This window comes from Camelina sativa, chromosome 14 (genome assembly GCF_030686135.1).
Source record: "Camelina sativa cultivar CO46 ecotype springtype chromosome 14, ASM3068613v1".
In the NCBI taxonomy this organism is placed as follows: domain Eukaryota; kingdom Viridiplantae; phylum Streptophyta; class Magnoliopsida; order Brassicales; family Brassicaceae; genus Camelina; species Camelina sativa.
The window spans coordinates 17,730,444-17,746,917 of NC_141893.1; the positions used below are offsets into that span (position 1 = coordinate 17,730,444).

Genomic DNA, 16,474 nt, shown 5'->3' on the forward strand with positions numbered 1-16,474 from the left:
CAACTCTTACAGGTTACACTGTTTATTTTTATTTTTAGGAACTGGGTATAGACATAGTCTTACAGTGTTCAACTCTAACTCAACTTGATTTAGTTGTCCCTTTTGAACCTAGATCTTGGGATCTCTAATCACATAGGTTGGGTTTCCACCAAGCGGAATATATATTTCTAGACTATCCATTCCTCTTGATAATCCTATGATTTAATCATTTATTCAGTGTCCAAAAAATAGCTAATTGCTATAATAGTGTACACATAATAGTGACACTGATTTTTCCTACTTAAGGATATCATCCACAAAGTTCAAAAAATTCACATAGCTTCTTGAGCTTTATCCAAAATAATGAATTTTCTAATAACTTTATGTGGTATCATGTTGAAATTATTATTTGTGGTAAGCAATGCTTCCCCCCACATTTTATAGACTAACCCTTCAACATTTCATATTTATCCTTTTCTACATAAATAAAAAATATTTTGTACAATCATTAAAGAGAGTTACAAAATTAAATCACACCAATTTATGTGAATTATTCAATATACACACACACACATATATATATATATATATATATATATATATATATATATATATTCCATTTTCTCATGTTGGTGATGGCGTTCTTGGTGAGTCATGCTGTGACGTAAATCTCATGCAAGTCTCACGTTAATCTTTACTCACTTTGCATTTTTGAGTTAAAAAACATTCATGCCAAAGTCAAAAGGCTTCACCAAATGAAAACTAAACTGAAATTTTCATTATTAAGAAAAGAGAAACCAACTACAACTTATTCTTCTCTTTCGAGACTACGACTTATTCTTCTTCGAGGTGGAAAGCCTCGGTTACATCATTGTTGTAGACACTTTAAATAACCCATCACAAACAAATCCATTATTATCCATGCTACACCACGTCCACATTTTTCTCGATGCGGATTAGTGATTCAACTCGCAGTTTGACAATCAAGTCTTTGAGGAAAATAACATTTTTCTTATGAAATAGATAATTTTTGAAATCCAACCAACTTGGAGGGAGTTTTTCAATGAGATGATTGACCATTAGACTTTCACTAATCAACATCCCCGCAGAATCTATCTCGTAATTGCAGCGCTTCCACTTGTTCCATGATAGGTTTTGAATCAACCATTTTAAAATCAAAAAAGTTCGCCGTTGCATATTTTAGCAGGTCTGCATCCTCGACCTTATACCTTTTCTCTAAAGCATCCCAAAGGTCTTTAGAAGTTTTGACTGTATTGTATACAACGTACAATGGGTCTGTCAAGCAGCCCAGAATCCAACTCTTGCATAGAAAATCTGCATGGCTCCACGTATTCACGCTGGCGAGGTAGAGCGGATCCTTATTCTCCCGTGAGAGGACTGGTGCATCCTCTTTCACATACTTATTTAGGTTCAACATGGTCAGAAGGATACACATTTTCTGTTGCCATGCCTTAAACCCGTTCCCACCAAACTTTTCTGGTATACATCCTACGCTTATAGCACAAGTAGTCATCTGTTCAGGGACTGCAGCTCGTATTGGCTCAAGTACCGCTACTTTCACCGGAGGAAGAGTACAAAACTGGATTTCAGTCCCAGTCCCATTGATGGTGGTCTCGGTGACCTCATTAACGTTGGACACGTTCAAATCTTCACTAACCATGTCTGAAACACAAACACAAAGCTTTGTTCAGAACAGTATATCAAGTCGTGAAATGACTATGATAATCAAGTGAATAAATCAACAACACTCGATTCCTTAAAAATTGCAATTAAACACAAGAGAAACAAGAACGTAGGTTTCGCAAAACCAAACTGGTTCACGTTAAACTATTTTAAGTTGCAAAATAAATAACAAGCTTGTGTGCTAAACACGTAGTCAAACCACTTTGGATATTTTAATTATCGCACAACCAAAATGCAGTTCTCGTTAAACTCTCAAAAGCAAGAGACAATAAATCTCTTAAACTTTTAATTTGCAGAAACTTAACAAACCAAGACACTATGTCGATTTAGGAGTTTTTAATTTGCAAATAAATCCACTGCAATTTATGAATCGCAACTCAAAAGCAAACTGCAGGTTTTGAATAACACAACAATTGGTTTCAAAATAGCTTTTAGAATCGCAATTCTCAATAGCAAATAAATCAAATGCAAGCAGCAGGTTTTACAAGCCAGAAATCTAAACCAATTGCATCTTTTAACTCAGCCTTAAAATCACAATCTTGCGCTGAGTTATAATCAACACACACTCTATTTTTCCTTTCGCAAAAGAACAGAACAGGTCCGAGGCTCTCAAGCTCTCGTTATGGTTTTTACCCAATCGCAATTGTGAATACACACAAAATTGTGAATACACACAAAACCTTTCCTTAAACGTTTATGAAATCTCAAATCAATCTGTTAGATGTTTATAGAACAACAACAGATTCAAAGAGTTAAGAATGTAGGAGCTAGAAATTTGCCACACTACGTAAGAGGTATTGATTATGAGAACAACAAGTAAACGTTAAGGGAAGAATGGAGGCGAGACCGAAATCTCTTTCCTTAACTCTTTGAAACCCCTGCAGTGCGACGGGATTTAAGGTTACAAGAGTCCCAGGATACAACACATTCATAACCGGGTTTGCTAATCACTCAAACACACCGGCTCTATACGAACTACACTCTACGATACTCTCGAAGACACTTACTTTGTGGGAGTTGTGGGAGAGAGATTGCTGGATGTTTTGTGCTTTTGCTGTGTGTGAGAACAAGCGATTGATTTCGTCAATTCACTATCTTGCAAGAGAAGAACTCGATGAGTATATATAGAGGACTTGGATGACTTGGGTTTGAAATTGATTCTCCACAACTTTACTAAGTTCATCGCAAAACTAGGAGGTGGACGACGTGAAGAAGCGACGATCTCTCAATGAAATCCAACTCTCCACTTGATCACGAAATCAGAGTCTCAGGGAGACGTGAAACAGAGTTTTGACTCTATTCAATCTTGACCCATTCCTCTTGTATAAACTTAATTTGTTTTGTTTTTTTCCTGTTTTTAATTTTGATTTTTTAAAAAATAAAAATTTAAACTAATACGGGTAATATTGGTATATTGATTAACCGCTTATTGATCCTCTAGAGAGGGTGATAAAAAGAAGGGTAATTGACAAAACTAGCACCATTTTAAGTTTTTTTCCCACAATTAGCACATGTTTTCAAATGTTTCAAAACTAGCACAAATTTATATATCCTCAATTTTGAAAAAAAAACCTAAATCATTAATAAAATTAAAGTTTATTTCGTTTCTTTTCAGCCTCCACAAACACGATTCATCCCGTACCCAGATCTCAATCTGAACACCACCTACGAATCCATCACTCGACTCGAAGAGCGACACAAAATATATATAATGTGTTCTGTTTGCAACTTGTTCAAATCATTGTTTCCATGGAATCTGTTCATGTTACCGTATCTTATCTTTGGCCTTGTCCAGATCAAAGGCGTACGACCTCTCTCTCTCTCTCTCTTGATCATTGTCCCATGTTCCCCTGAACATCTTCCTCCTCCTTTGAATCTTGTTCATTTTTGTTCGTTACTTCACCATCTTTACTTGATTCACTGTTTGTTTTACTCGATTAACATGTTGAACTCACTTAGGTTTTTTCTGATGTCTCTTCTCTCGGTTCTCTGATTTCAGGAACGATTATATGAAATTCAGGAAGGATTGTATGAAATTCGGGAAGGATTGTATGAAATTTGGAAAGAATTCTACGAAATTCAGAAAGGATTTTCTTGAACTTCATGATGACTTTCATAAAAAAGTGTAGATTTCCAAACATCATAATGTTCACAAAAATGAAATCATTACCGCTCACTAATGGAGCAATCTATAATATTTGACACATTGAAGCAACCACACACAAAAATAGAGATTTAGAAACACAATTATTCAAATTTAGGAAAGTTACAATAATATTCAAGAAGGACACTTTGAAATTCAGGATGCTCTTCATAAAAATAATGGTTGAAATATTATATGAAGATTACATTTTAATGTGATGATGCATAAATCTATTAAATGATTGAAAACAATTAAGTGCATACAATTCATCATATTGGAGTAATTTGTGATACATTAAGGCACCACATGAATAGAAGATTCAAAAATTCATTTCTTTGAATTTAGAAAGAATTTCATAATGTTTAGGAAACATTACATAATGTTTAGGAATGCGTTCTTGAATTTTAGGAAGCTATTCCGAAATATATAAAAATCTCAAAACGGGGATAACTAGAACCAGAAGATCCTCCACCACCACCACCATACTTTGCCTCATCAACAATACTAAGCTCCTCTGTAACTGATGAACTACAAACCGAAGAAGTTGAAGACATCAAAATCAATGACAACAACAAACTTTCTTACTTTTTACCAACTACTTTGTTCCCAATGACATTATAACGAACACTTGGTATGCAACAACTGTGGTGTTGATATCTGCTGACTTCGCATAACACCCATCCACTTTTGGACATGCGATTCATCAAAAAATAAACATTGTTAGAAATTTCAAAACCAAAGATAATCCATTAAACAATACTCTCAAGTTCTCATTCAATATGTCAAAACTGAATCAAAGTGACAAGAAGAGCTGAACAACTATACTCTCACTCTAACTCACTCACTCACCTGTTGCTTTTTTGAATGATACGTTTCTGCTTGATGATAAGTGCAAATCCATAAGCGTAAGGCACATGAACTGTTGTATTTGAGTCCATCTTTCACAATCTAAAATTTTTAAACACAAAAACTTGAAGCTACAAAGACAATCAAGAAACTTTTGCTTAAGTCTAAACACATACAGATCGGAACTGAGCTGCTTAAAACTCACCTTAAGCACCAATTCTATACCATCGGAGATAAAACCAAACCAACTACCACTCTTGTGCACGCCGGTGGGATCAGGAGATACGATGGAATCAGCACCAACAACGGCGGCGTCGACAATTGTATAAAGAAACCGCTCTGGTGAGCATCGTTCCGATGTCTACCGACGAATCCAAGCCATAGAAAAGAGGAATTGTATCTCGATATGTGCAATTAATGAATACATCGCCTCAGAGCTTCAGAATGTTAATGGCGGAAGCACCCACTGATATCTTGGATCCATGGAGATGGAAGAAATGTAGACTCCAGTGACAACGAACGGCGGAGATGGTCTTCGGTGATGAGAACAAAGCGAAGACGAGAGAGTTCGAAAATATTGATATTTTATAGTTTTTTAAAAATTAAAAATATTTAATTATATTAAATTTGTGATAAATGTGGAATATTTGAGAGTAGGTGCTAACTTTGGAAGATAAACATAGATTAGTGCTATTGAGGGGTATTTCTCTAAAGAGAACTAATTATTTACCTTTCCCACCAAAGCAATTTATAGAGTCTGGATGAGATCTTCCCTAAACTGAAACTGATTACTGCGCTGCATGTCAACTGAAGTTTACAAAAGGTCATTTTATTGTTTAGTTTACTTAAAAGTAATACATGATTACTAGACCAAACAAACATGTTCATTTTATATCAAGCTCTATTTGCCGTTATGAGAATAATTACAATCATACGTTTCCATGACTTAGAAATGAAGCAGAGATGCACGGTGGAGCTGGTTCTTAGCTCCTCCATTTCCAAAAGCCTCCCAATTTTTAGGCATGGTATGATCTATGGATTTAGGTTGACATCAAGGCTTACTTGGTTACGAAAACATCAACATTTTTGTTGATGCAGACGATAAACCAACTCTCACCAAAATGCATTATGTAATATTACCGAGATTGACAAAAAAAAAGAGAGAAGAAGGCAATCGGTTAGGACAAAGTAAAAAAAATAAAAATTATTGAGGAATTCGATTAATAAGATATACTTTTTAAGATCTATGTCTTCTAACTAAGAAAATGATTTAGTTTTCATGGTATGATCTATGTTTCCTCCAATTTTGTTTTACAGACACTTTTAGATAACATTAAGATAAAGACGTTAGAGATATGGCTGCGCAAGGTGATGTTAGGGTTTTGGGTCCGAATGAGCAAGATGCAATGATGATAGATGTGGGCGGACGGGATTGTCCTTCGAAGAATCCTCCGGATAGATCTCGATTGTGGGTGCAGAAATTGATAGGGAGTAATGCAGGGGGATACCAGTGCCAGAGGAGATCTTGGATGATGTGTTTGTCAAGGACATAGTGCAGTTAACATTTCTAGATGTGGAGGATGGAGAACCGGTTGTGACGATTGGGAAAGAAGTTTTGGAGGTGATTCATGGATTATGGAAGAAGTGCATGATTGTTAAAGTGTTGGGGAGGCATGTTTCTTTACCTATATTGAGTAGGAAGTTACGGGAGATATGGAAGCCGCAGGGAGAGATGTATGTCCTAGATCTCCCGCGGCAGTTCTTTATGGTTCACTTTGAACTAGAGGAAGAAAACATGGCGGCGTTAACTGGTGGTCCATGGAAAGTGTTTGGGAATTACCTTATGGTGCAAGCATGGTTACTGGATTTTGACCCGTTGCGCGATGAGATTGTTACTACGCCGGTATGGGTTCGTTTGTCAAATATTCCGGTGAGTTTTTATCACAATTTGATATTAATAAGAATTGCAAAAGGTCTGGGCAAACCAATTCGGGTGGATTTGAACAACTTTGAACTTTGAGAGAGCTCGATTCGCCAGGGTGTGTGATATATCATGGTTTTTAGAGTCTTTGAATGTGTTTTTAGGTTCTTTGAGAGTCTTTACAGATTTTATAGGATTTTGGCATGAAAGGAGCGAAATGGAGCAATTAGAGGGATTTTGGAGCAATTCATCAAAGGAAGAGAACTTGGAGCCGATCAGAAGTGATGGTGTCGATCGACACCACCCTTGGTGTCGGTCGACACCCTTGTTAGCCGTAAGAAGACCCAAGTTTTGGAAGTTTTACAAATCTACCCCTAAGTTTTCCATATTAGCATCACAAGCCCCTGACGTGTTTTAGGACCCAATATTTATTGTTTTTGGGTTTTAGAAACCCTTAAGTTTTATTTTAGCAGTTTTTATTGTTTGAGAGATATTGAGAGCTTTTGGGAAAGAGATCTGAATTCCTTTGTAGAGAGAAGAATTCCTAAACTCTTTCTTTTACTTTTGATATCTATTGCTTATTATTCAGAAAAGATGTGTTGTTCTTCATCAAACATGTATGAGTAGTTTGCTTGTTAGGTTCAGGGTTTTTCACAGGGATTTTATGATTTATTAGATCTGTTTATTTAGGGTTCATTATCTTTCTGGATCTTCATCATAGGTTGTTCTTCATATTAATCTTTGATTGACTATCTAGAATTAATAACTTAGGAAAATAAATTGATATGAGAATATAATTGATTTTCCTGATAAAACCTTTTGATGAGCAAAATTACTTCTTGCAAAGAGATTTGATTTAGTAATTTTGTGAACAATCTAAACCTGTTTTCAAAGCTGATTTTTAACCTAGAAGTTTACAAAGAGATTTGGATTTTCTGGTTTTAAATTTAGAGAATATTTGCAGTGAAAACTGATTTATTTTACAAAAGAGTTTAGAGGTCTAGATATGATTTTAATTGCTTGAATCCTATTTAATTATTGATTTAATATTTTTTAAATTCCTGAAAAATTCCCTAGACCTAGCTTTTTAATCCCTTGAATTTTCACAAGCTTTTATTTAATATTTTGCATTGTTTATTTTAATTTAAATTAATTTGTTTAGCTTAATTAAAAAACTCTATAATTTATTGTGTAGACTTGAGTCCTAGTGGAATTTGATCCCTAAGTACTACAATGACCTCTTAATTTGAGAGAGTAGCTCTAGGGTAAATTTGAGCATATCAAATTTTGGCACCGTTGCCGTTGGACTCTTTGATCTACTATTAGATTTGAGTTTTTGATTTCGTCTAAATTTTTCTTTTTATTTTTAACTAACCGCTTTTGTTTCTCTTTTTTTGTGTGTTTCAGGTACATGCCTAATAAGCCTAACACAAGGAGCAACAAGACTGATCCTACTATGAAGCTTACAAACTAAGAGTTGGGAAAACTTGAGCGTGAAAACCGAAAAGCAGCCAAATCAGCAAAGATGGTCAATCCAATCATTATGAGATTTGATGAGGCTGGTGTTTTGAGGGATCAAGCGGGCCACTTGCGCAATGAGCAGGGCCAAAAGATTGATGCAGAGGGCAATGTGATTGCTGAAGCTGTTGTTGTCGACGAGCAAGACGATGGTGTCGATCGACGCCATCGGGGTGATCTTGACTAATGATTTCTCTTATTTGGCTAACACTCTAATGATTATTTGTTTATGCTTGATCTCAGAACTGAAGCTTAGAAAGACTATGAGCTGTATCAACAATCCTGAAAGCCCTTATTCAATAGATATCTGATTGATCTAACGTTGTCTCAACTTTTATCAGGATTTTAACTCGACTTAATCTCTTACTTTGGGAGTTGGAATACAGTGGACTAGACTTCTTCTTCAGGCCATACAAGACACTGAACTTCTTCATAAAGTATGTATCCCCTCTCTCTTCCCTTCAGTACTCTAAAAAAAAAAAGAGAAAGATCAGAAAAAAAGAAGAAGGATATAAGTGAGCCGAGGGATGTCGCGTAAACCGAACCAAACCAAACCAAACCAAACCAACCGAACTCAAACCGACCCAAATCAAACCCAATCCTACACTCCAACCATTCGGTTATGTTTCTTCTCAACCCAATGTGTTTCTTAAATTAATTAATAATATTCTTAAAAATATAAACATGTGATCTTATCTATTACCACTTGCATTTTTTTTTTTAACAACAAAAGATCAGCTCATATGAGCCAATTAGAAGGAAAACTGTTTACATACAGAACATTATGCATTATTTCTATTTATTTCAATTTTATATTATTTTAAGTTTTCTAATAAAATTAACTAAATATAAATATAAATGTAATTATATTTAATATTAGGTATTAATTTAGATTTTCTAATTATTTGATTAATTAACTATAATAAAACCATAATCAATTTTATTTTGTTACATTAATTGATTCTTAAACCGAAATAAAACTGAACCAAACTTAAACCAAACCAAACCGAACATAAACCGACCCAAACACAAACCAAACCAAACTAACTTCGGCTGAGTTTGGTTAGAGTTTTAACAAACAGAACCGAACCGAACCCGAACTTAAACCGAAATGCCCACCCCTAAAAATGATACCCTAGAAAATTAGGGAGAAATAAACCCCTTGGAAGTGAGAAAAGGGAGAGGAAAGGAGATGTAAGAAAAATGGGTTGGCCTAAAGAGAGTCCATATGCCATTGATCGATATTCCCTTGGTAAGAATTCACCTTATTTGTGCTTTAATATTGACTAATGAGATGACAAAAGAGATTTCAGAGATTCCAAAGGATTGTGGGGTTTGAGTAAGGAATGTTGATGCTTCTCATTGGTTAAGTATAAAAAGTAAGTTCTTGAGACTGGTAAATGAAGAGTGCGAATAAGAATCTTCAGAAGTTGAGTGATTCCCAGTTTTCAAACCTCTTTCACAGGTTTAAACTTATGTTTTGTTTGAGGGCAAGCAAAGTCTAAGTCTGGAGGAGTTGCTATATCATAGTTTTTGTGGCTTTTAACCATGATATAAGAAGTCTTTTAGAGTCTTTTGATGTGTTTTTAGGTTCTTTGAGAGTCTTTACAGGTTTTATAGGATTTTGACATGAAATGAGCGAAATGGAGCAATTAGAGGGATTTTGGAGCAATTCAGCAAAGGAAGAGAACTTGGAGCCGATCAGAAGTGATGGTATCGATCGACACCACCCTTGGTGTCGGTCGACACCCCTGTTAGCCGCAAGAAGACCCAAGTTTTGGAAGTTTTACAATCTGCCCAAAAGTTTTCCATATTTGCATCACAAGCCCCTGACGTGTTTTAGGACATATATATATATTGTTTTTGGGTTTTAGAAACCCGTAAGTTTTATTCTAGCAGTTTTTATTGTTTGATAGATATTGAGAGCTTCCCTAGACCTAGCTTTTTAATCCCTTGAATTTTCACAAGCTTTTATTTAATATTTTTCATTGTTTATTTTAATTCAAATTAATTTGTTTAGCTTAATTAAAAAACTCTATAATTTATTCTGTAGACTTGAGTCCTTGTGTAATTTGATCCCTAAGTACTACAGTGACCTATTAATTTGAGAGAGTAACTCTAAGGTAAATTTGAGCATATCAGTATGTGGAAGTGAACCTGCAGAAGCCTCTTAAAGGAACGATCATGATTAATGGGGCACGTTACTTCGTGTCCTATGTTCGGGTTGCGGTGTCTATGGACATATGGTTCATGGTTGTCCCAAAATGGCTTTAGAAAAAGAGGTGGTTCCAGTTACAAGGGGTCCGGTTGAGGAGAATCGTACGAGTGATGAAGCCCAGGTGGATGATGGCTTTACGCTGGTACAAAGAGCAAGTCGGCGACCCGACCTGATGGGTCGTAAGACTACGTCGGCGGTCACCGAACCTAGCATTAATTATGGACCGAGTGTTAGGGAGCCGTTAAGGAATACTGATGCTAGAAATATTACGCTATCAAACAGATTTGGTAGCTTCCTTGGAGAGTTACCATTCACGACGGATTCAATTATCTCGGTGGAAAATAAGGAAAATGAGGCTGTTCCAAATCAATGTGAGAAAGGAAAGCGTGATTCATGTGTTGGACCTACTACTAAGGGGGAGGGTTTACCAACGAATAAGGGGCCTACAAGGTTTGAGGCCCAAAGTCGAAAGAATGGACCTACACTAAATGGTGGGATTAACGGATCACGACAGAAGAAGGCCATAAGTCATCGGCCCACGAGGGGATTAATTTTTTGGCCCACCACAAGAAGAATAATCTCGGTCGAGCAAGCGGATAGAATAATCTCGGTTTCACCGGTGGATCGGAAGAGAAGCAGTCACCCCGGGATGTGGAAGCTGATAGTCGGCTATAAGCTGCGGTGGGGGTGGATTCAGACAAGATGGAGATAGTGATGCGGAGTGAATCGTCGGGGGAGGAGACAAATTAAATATATTTATAAATTAGACAAATTAACTTATACACATGACATAAATATTCAAATTTATGAATAAGAATATCAATTATCGTATTTAATAGTTTATCAAACTATCAAATTATAAATGATACATATTTACAAATTGAAAACTTTCAAAAGTTTTAGCTGTTTTTTTTTCAACCAAACATTAAATAAATTAAAAGAGAACTCCAAGATTGGTTGCCCAAACAAGAGGGTAAAGGTTTACAAAAGAAGATTCAGAAACTAAAAGTCTGGAAGACCGAGCAAGACAATCTGCCTTTACGTTTGAGTCTCGTGGGATCCTGGTCAGGGTGAAGGAAGGGTAAGATGATCTGAGCAATGAGAAATCCTCCAACAGGTTCGAAAAAGCGGGCCAATCGTCCGGTAACTGCACCATCGCAACTAGTTCTGCACAGTCCGTCTCAAAGGCTTGACAATCAACTCCAGCCTCCAGCAGTGACTCCATAGCCCAAAAAAAGTTTTAGCTGTTTTATAGAATATTTTATATCATTATAGTTTGTAGATACAACATAACAACTGTTTTATAGATATGAGGTTTAAGAGAAACATACTTTACTATATCAGGTTTAAGAGAAACATACTTTATTATTAATTTATGATATTATTGGTACCATATTTTACATGGAGATTTCAAAAAAATATTATTATTTTATTATTTTATCGAATTTTGTTATTTCTTACACTGTCCCGACTTGGGACTAGAAAAATAAATTAATTAATTTATAGCGTTTATTAATTTATAGAGGTTTTACTGTATATCACTAATTCAATTCTTTTATACGCTTGTGTGAGTAAATATATTTTTAAATAATAGTTCAACTAATTAACAAACCAAAAAGTAAATTAATTATAAGATTAAAAAGAATTCCAACAAAAATGTAAATGGAAAAGAATTAACCAAAAGAGAAGCTATAATTTAATCTTCAATAATAAGGAACGGAAGTAATTTTTCTAATATAAACATAAAGTAACATAGTTAGGGGAGTTACCCGCGAGCATACGTGACCAAATGTTTAAGCCTAACAAACCTAACTTCTAATGTTGTGATTGAGTGCCTCTATATTGATAGCTTAGTATCCAAGTCAAACCTTCATAATTATCTATAGAATATTTACAAAAGATTTTAGTATTTATTTTCCATTTTTTAATAATTTTAAATGGGATACGATTATTTTATTTCTGATTTTTTCTAATTTTGTTTAAAAAATAATAATTCATTTTTTTAAATAAATTATTTATAAAAGTTAAAGAAAAAATATTCTTTAAAATTACTCGTTTTTATTTTCAATATATATATATATTTTTATTTGTTCATTCTCCTAATTATAATTGTCAGTACCTTTTGTCTTATTTAGAGTCTTTGTTGCTCCTTTTGGTGATAGAGTATCCAGCCAGAAAAACATGGTTTTTTCCAGAGAACCCTATGAGATTTTGTCGGAATCACAAAAGATTGTGCCATATCTTCAAATTAATGAATATTTATAGTATATCCTCTCGAGATTTTCAGTTCCTTCTATTCAAATCAAACAGTCATAATTATCTAGAAAAATTTAACATTTTAGAAATAGAAGTTTTCTTGAAACAACTATTTACAATAGATTCTAGTATTTATTTTCCATTTAAAAAATAAATAAATGGGATATGAATATTTGATTTCCTTTTTTTCTAATTTTTGTTTAAAAAAAAAAGAATTAAAAGTGAAACAAATAGTCTCTAGAAGTTTAATATTTTTAAAAACAGGGATATTCTCAAAAAAAAAATGTGCAATATATAATATAAAGGTGGCGGTCGGGGCGTTACAAGTCGTATTAGAGCCGAACCCAGACGAATGTAGAGTCAAATAAGTCTTTAAAAACCTCCCGGACGTAGCAAACCGACCGTCGCATAAGAATGGGCTCACAGGCCTAGTGAGAGGACGTGAGGCCTATTAAGGAAGGTGGGTCTATGGTCTCGATTGGACATGGAGCCCACTAAGAGGTGTCGGTCGGAGCATTACAATAATTTAAGATTTTTTTCTCTTGTTTTTGAGTTATGCAGAATGGTTAGGGTATCTAGTATTTATAATAGTAAATGACCTACAATTTTAGGGTTTTTTTTTTTGTTAAAAGGCATTCAATTTATAAACATATATGCCCAATGGGCTATTTCCGGAATAGGCCCATACAATTATCCCCTTAGGGCCCAGTCCGATTACAACAAACCAAACCAGGTAACAAAGACCAAAATTAACCCGGGTATATCAAACTTAACCGGTAGCTAACCGGTATGAGCCAGAAACCCTAATCTGCAAAGGAGAACCCTAGTGCAGCCGCCTTCCCACGAAGTTGCGGATACTCGTCGGCCCAGGACCACCGGCAAGCCAGGAAGACGGGATTCAAACAGAGAAGGTGACACATGACCATTACCATCCCGCCATCGTAGAGTTGTGAAGAGAAGGAAGAAGAAACCGATCTTACAATCCGGAAGCCATGGTTCAGTCTGATAGAGATAGAGCAGTAGGGAGTAGATCTAAACAGCCATCGACGGTGGCTTAGCCTTGCCTTTCCGGCGGTAGACCTCCCCCGTCAAACCACCAGCCGTGAAAAAACCTCCTGCGTCTCCAGCCGTTCAGATCTAACCGCCGTATCTTTCTCATTCCTCGCCAAGAACTACCTTCTTCTAACCGCAAAGCCACGCCGCCAGTAGAGCTCTTACCGGTATTGTCCTGCGGAAGCTTCTCCTCGCCACAAACCCCCTTGATTTCGATCTGGTGACCTCGCCGGCAGGTGCAATGGACTACGGATGATGCGCCATGGACCAGTAGTTCCTCTTCAACGTCGGAATCGCCGGAGGAACCTTCACTCGGTGCACGGAGTTGTGATCAGAAGAAGAGAAAGGAGGAGAGAGGAGAGAGCCGCGAGTAGAACTCACGCGCCCACCTCTCTTCGTTTAAGGGAAAGTTATATCTTTCCTCTACAATTTTAGGGTTTTGACTAAGACGGTTTATTCTTGACAGATTTTTTTTTATAAAAACCCGTTTATATTTTTTGCCATTTTTTATATGAACTTTGACTTTTAATTCATATATTTTCGTAATTAATTTTTTAATAATTTTTAAAAATTATAAAAAAGGATAAAAAAGTCCAGAATGGATTTTTGTTAATGGCAAAAGAGTACATGTCTGAGAAAGAATGTGGTGCGTTTCTGCAATTCAAATAGAAGAAAAATGTTTGTCCAATTTTTTCAAAAGGGTATTTTTCATTAAGGGTAATAGAGGTAAAATTTTGTGAGGATTAATGTTAGACTTATAAAATTTTAATAACTAAATGAAATTCAAGGAATTGTTAATATAAATAATTTTTTTTATTATAATATTTAAAATCATTTTGTAATCTTATTGGCTGTAATTTATTTTTTATAGTGACAGTATGATCTTATTAAATTTAAGAGGAAAACCAATTATTTTGTATTTAAAATTAAATATTATCGATATATAAACAATTTTGTCTGAAGTTTCAATCCAAATAGTTTTAGACTTTTTAAGAGAAGTTTATCAAACTCTATGTATTTGGTGAGGAAACATAGAAGGAGTGGGAGGAGCTCCACTAGTAAATATTCAAACTCTTTGTAATTCACCAAAGTATCAATGAGATCTCAGTTTCTATAAGCTACACGTATCAAACTTTGTATCAGAGCGAGACGATCCGATGGGAGACGGTAAAGCTTATGAGTTTGTGGACATTAATAATCTGGAGAGTTCGGGTTGAAGAAGTACAAGAGATCTTAAAATTAAAGATTTAATAAACCAAATAAAAACCATATGGCACCTTAGGTAAGGATGAGTCATATTCTTCAACAAGTTCAGATTCTTAAGCACATACACTTTTTTTTTATGTTTGTTTATTCTAACATCTCTATCTTACTGTTTTTTTTGGTAAGGGACGGGACGACTAAAGCCACCCATTATTTATTAAAAAGAATGAAAATTACAAAAGAACTTCTCGCGACTGAGTGTGACCAAGAAGATCAGCCCTAAACAGAGGCTCCACTTCATCTGGAACATAATAAAAAGTATTAAGATCTAATGGTAGTGAAAACGCATAGTTTGCTAATCCATCTGCCAGACAGTTAGCTTTCCTATACACATGTGAAACCCAGACTATCCAGTCCTTTGACATAAAGTCATGGCACAACCGTACCAGGAAAGACAGCGGATGATACCCATTTATCCTTGTCTTCAAAAAACCCACCACCATTTCCAAATCAATCTCCAAGTCCAGCCGACCTGCCTACTGATCCCAAGCCAGACACAGACCATAGTTTACTCCCCACAACTCAGCCATAGGAGCTGAACAGCACCCAATGTTAAGCGCAAAACCACCCCTCCATTCCCCTGTCTCACTCCGCAACACTCCCCCTGCGGTAGCTAAACCTGGGTTACAATGAGAAGCACCATCAGTGTTCACTTTCAACCAACCCGTCTGGCCACACTCACGCTATCATCCTCTCCACCCTTACTGGTCTTTATTGCCCCATCCTAGTTGAATGATTTGCTATGGCCACTTCCTGCGCAAGATCTTTACGAAATCGTACTCGATCCCAACATTTACCCTGTTCACCAAAAATGTTGTCACACCTCCACTTCCAACCCCACCAAACTATCATTGCGAATGTAATAGACCAAGGACAAACTGCCTGAGTCCTACCTGCACCCAAATTATCATACATCCATCCGAACAAACTCTGAGTAAAAAACACAGACCTCTTCTGCATCGGAACCAAGCGCAGACACACACCGTACATAGCCGGACAATCCCGTAGGACATGAAGGATTGTATCAACTATACTCCTACAAACCGTACAAATGCTCGAATCACTCAGATGTCTACGGTGTCATTCAGCATTCACCATTAGCGTCTGATTCCCGACAAGCCAAAGAAAAGTGCGTACCTTTTCTGGTACTTGTACGCCCCATATCCGACTAAAAACGCAGACATAATTGGTCTGGGATCATCATTCTGTATGAGCATTTGATATGCAGAACAAACAGTGAACTTACCATCCGATGTCAGTCCCCATGACAGTCTGTCCTGAGCCCCCGTGAAGTTATCCACAACAACAGACATTAACTCCAGTATCTTATATTCAGGAATATACATAGCAATCCAAGACATATCCCAACCTACTCCCTCTATCCATAAGTCTCTTGCCAACACCACCTCATTCACGGGTAAAACATTATCTAGACCATTTCCTACAAGCGTATCAGCCGACAACCACCTATTAACCCAAAATCTTATAATTCTGCCATCACCAATAACCCAACTATGACCTGGTCCAATTACCTCTCGCAAGCCAGCCCCCACACTCCTCCATGTTGAAGGTG

At 36.1% G+C, this 16,474-nt stretch overlaps 1 pseudogene across 1 annotated transcript; it reads right to left on the minus strand.

Annotated features, from left to right (window-relative positions):
- Nucleotides 1-735: 735 nt before the first annotated feature.
- On the minus strand, nucleotides 736-2,830 carry LOC104741999 (uncharacterized; annotated as a pseudogene). The gene is made up of 2 exons (XR_760411.3): nucleotides 2,691-2,830; nucleotides 736-1,662 (listed from the first exon to the last, which is right to left on the minus strand). The product of XR_760411.3 is annotated as an uncharacterized LOC104741999 (transcript).
- Between the last annotated feature and the right edge of the window lie 13,644 nt (nucleotides 2,831-16,474).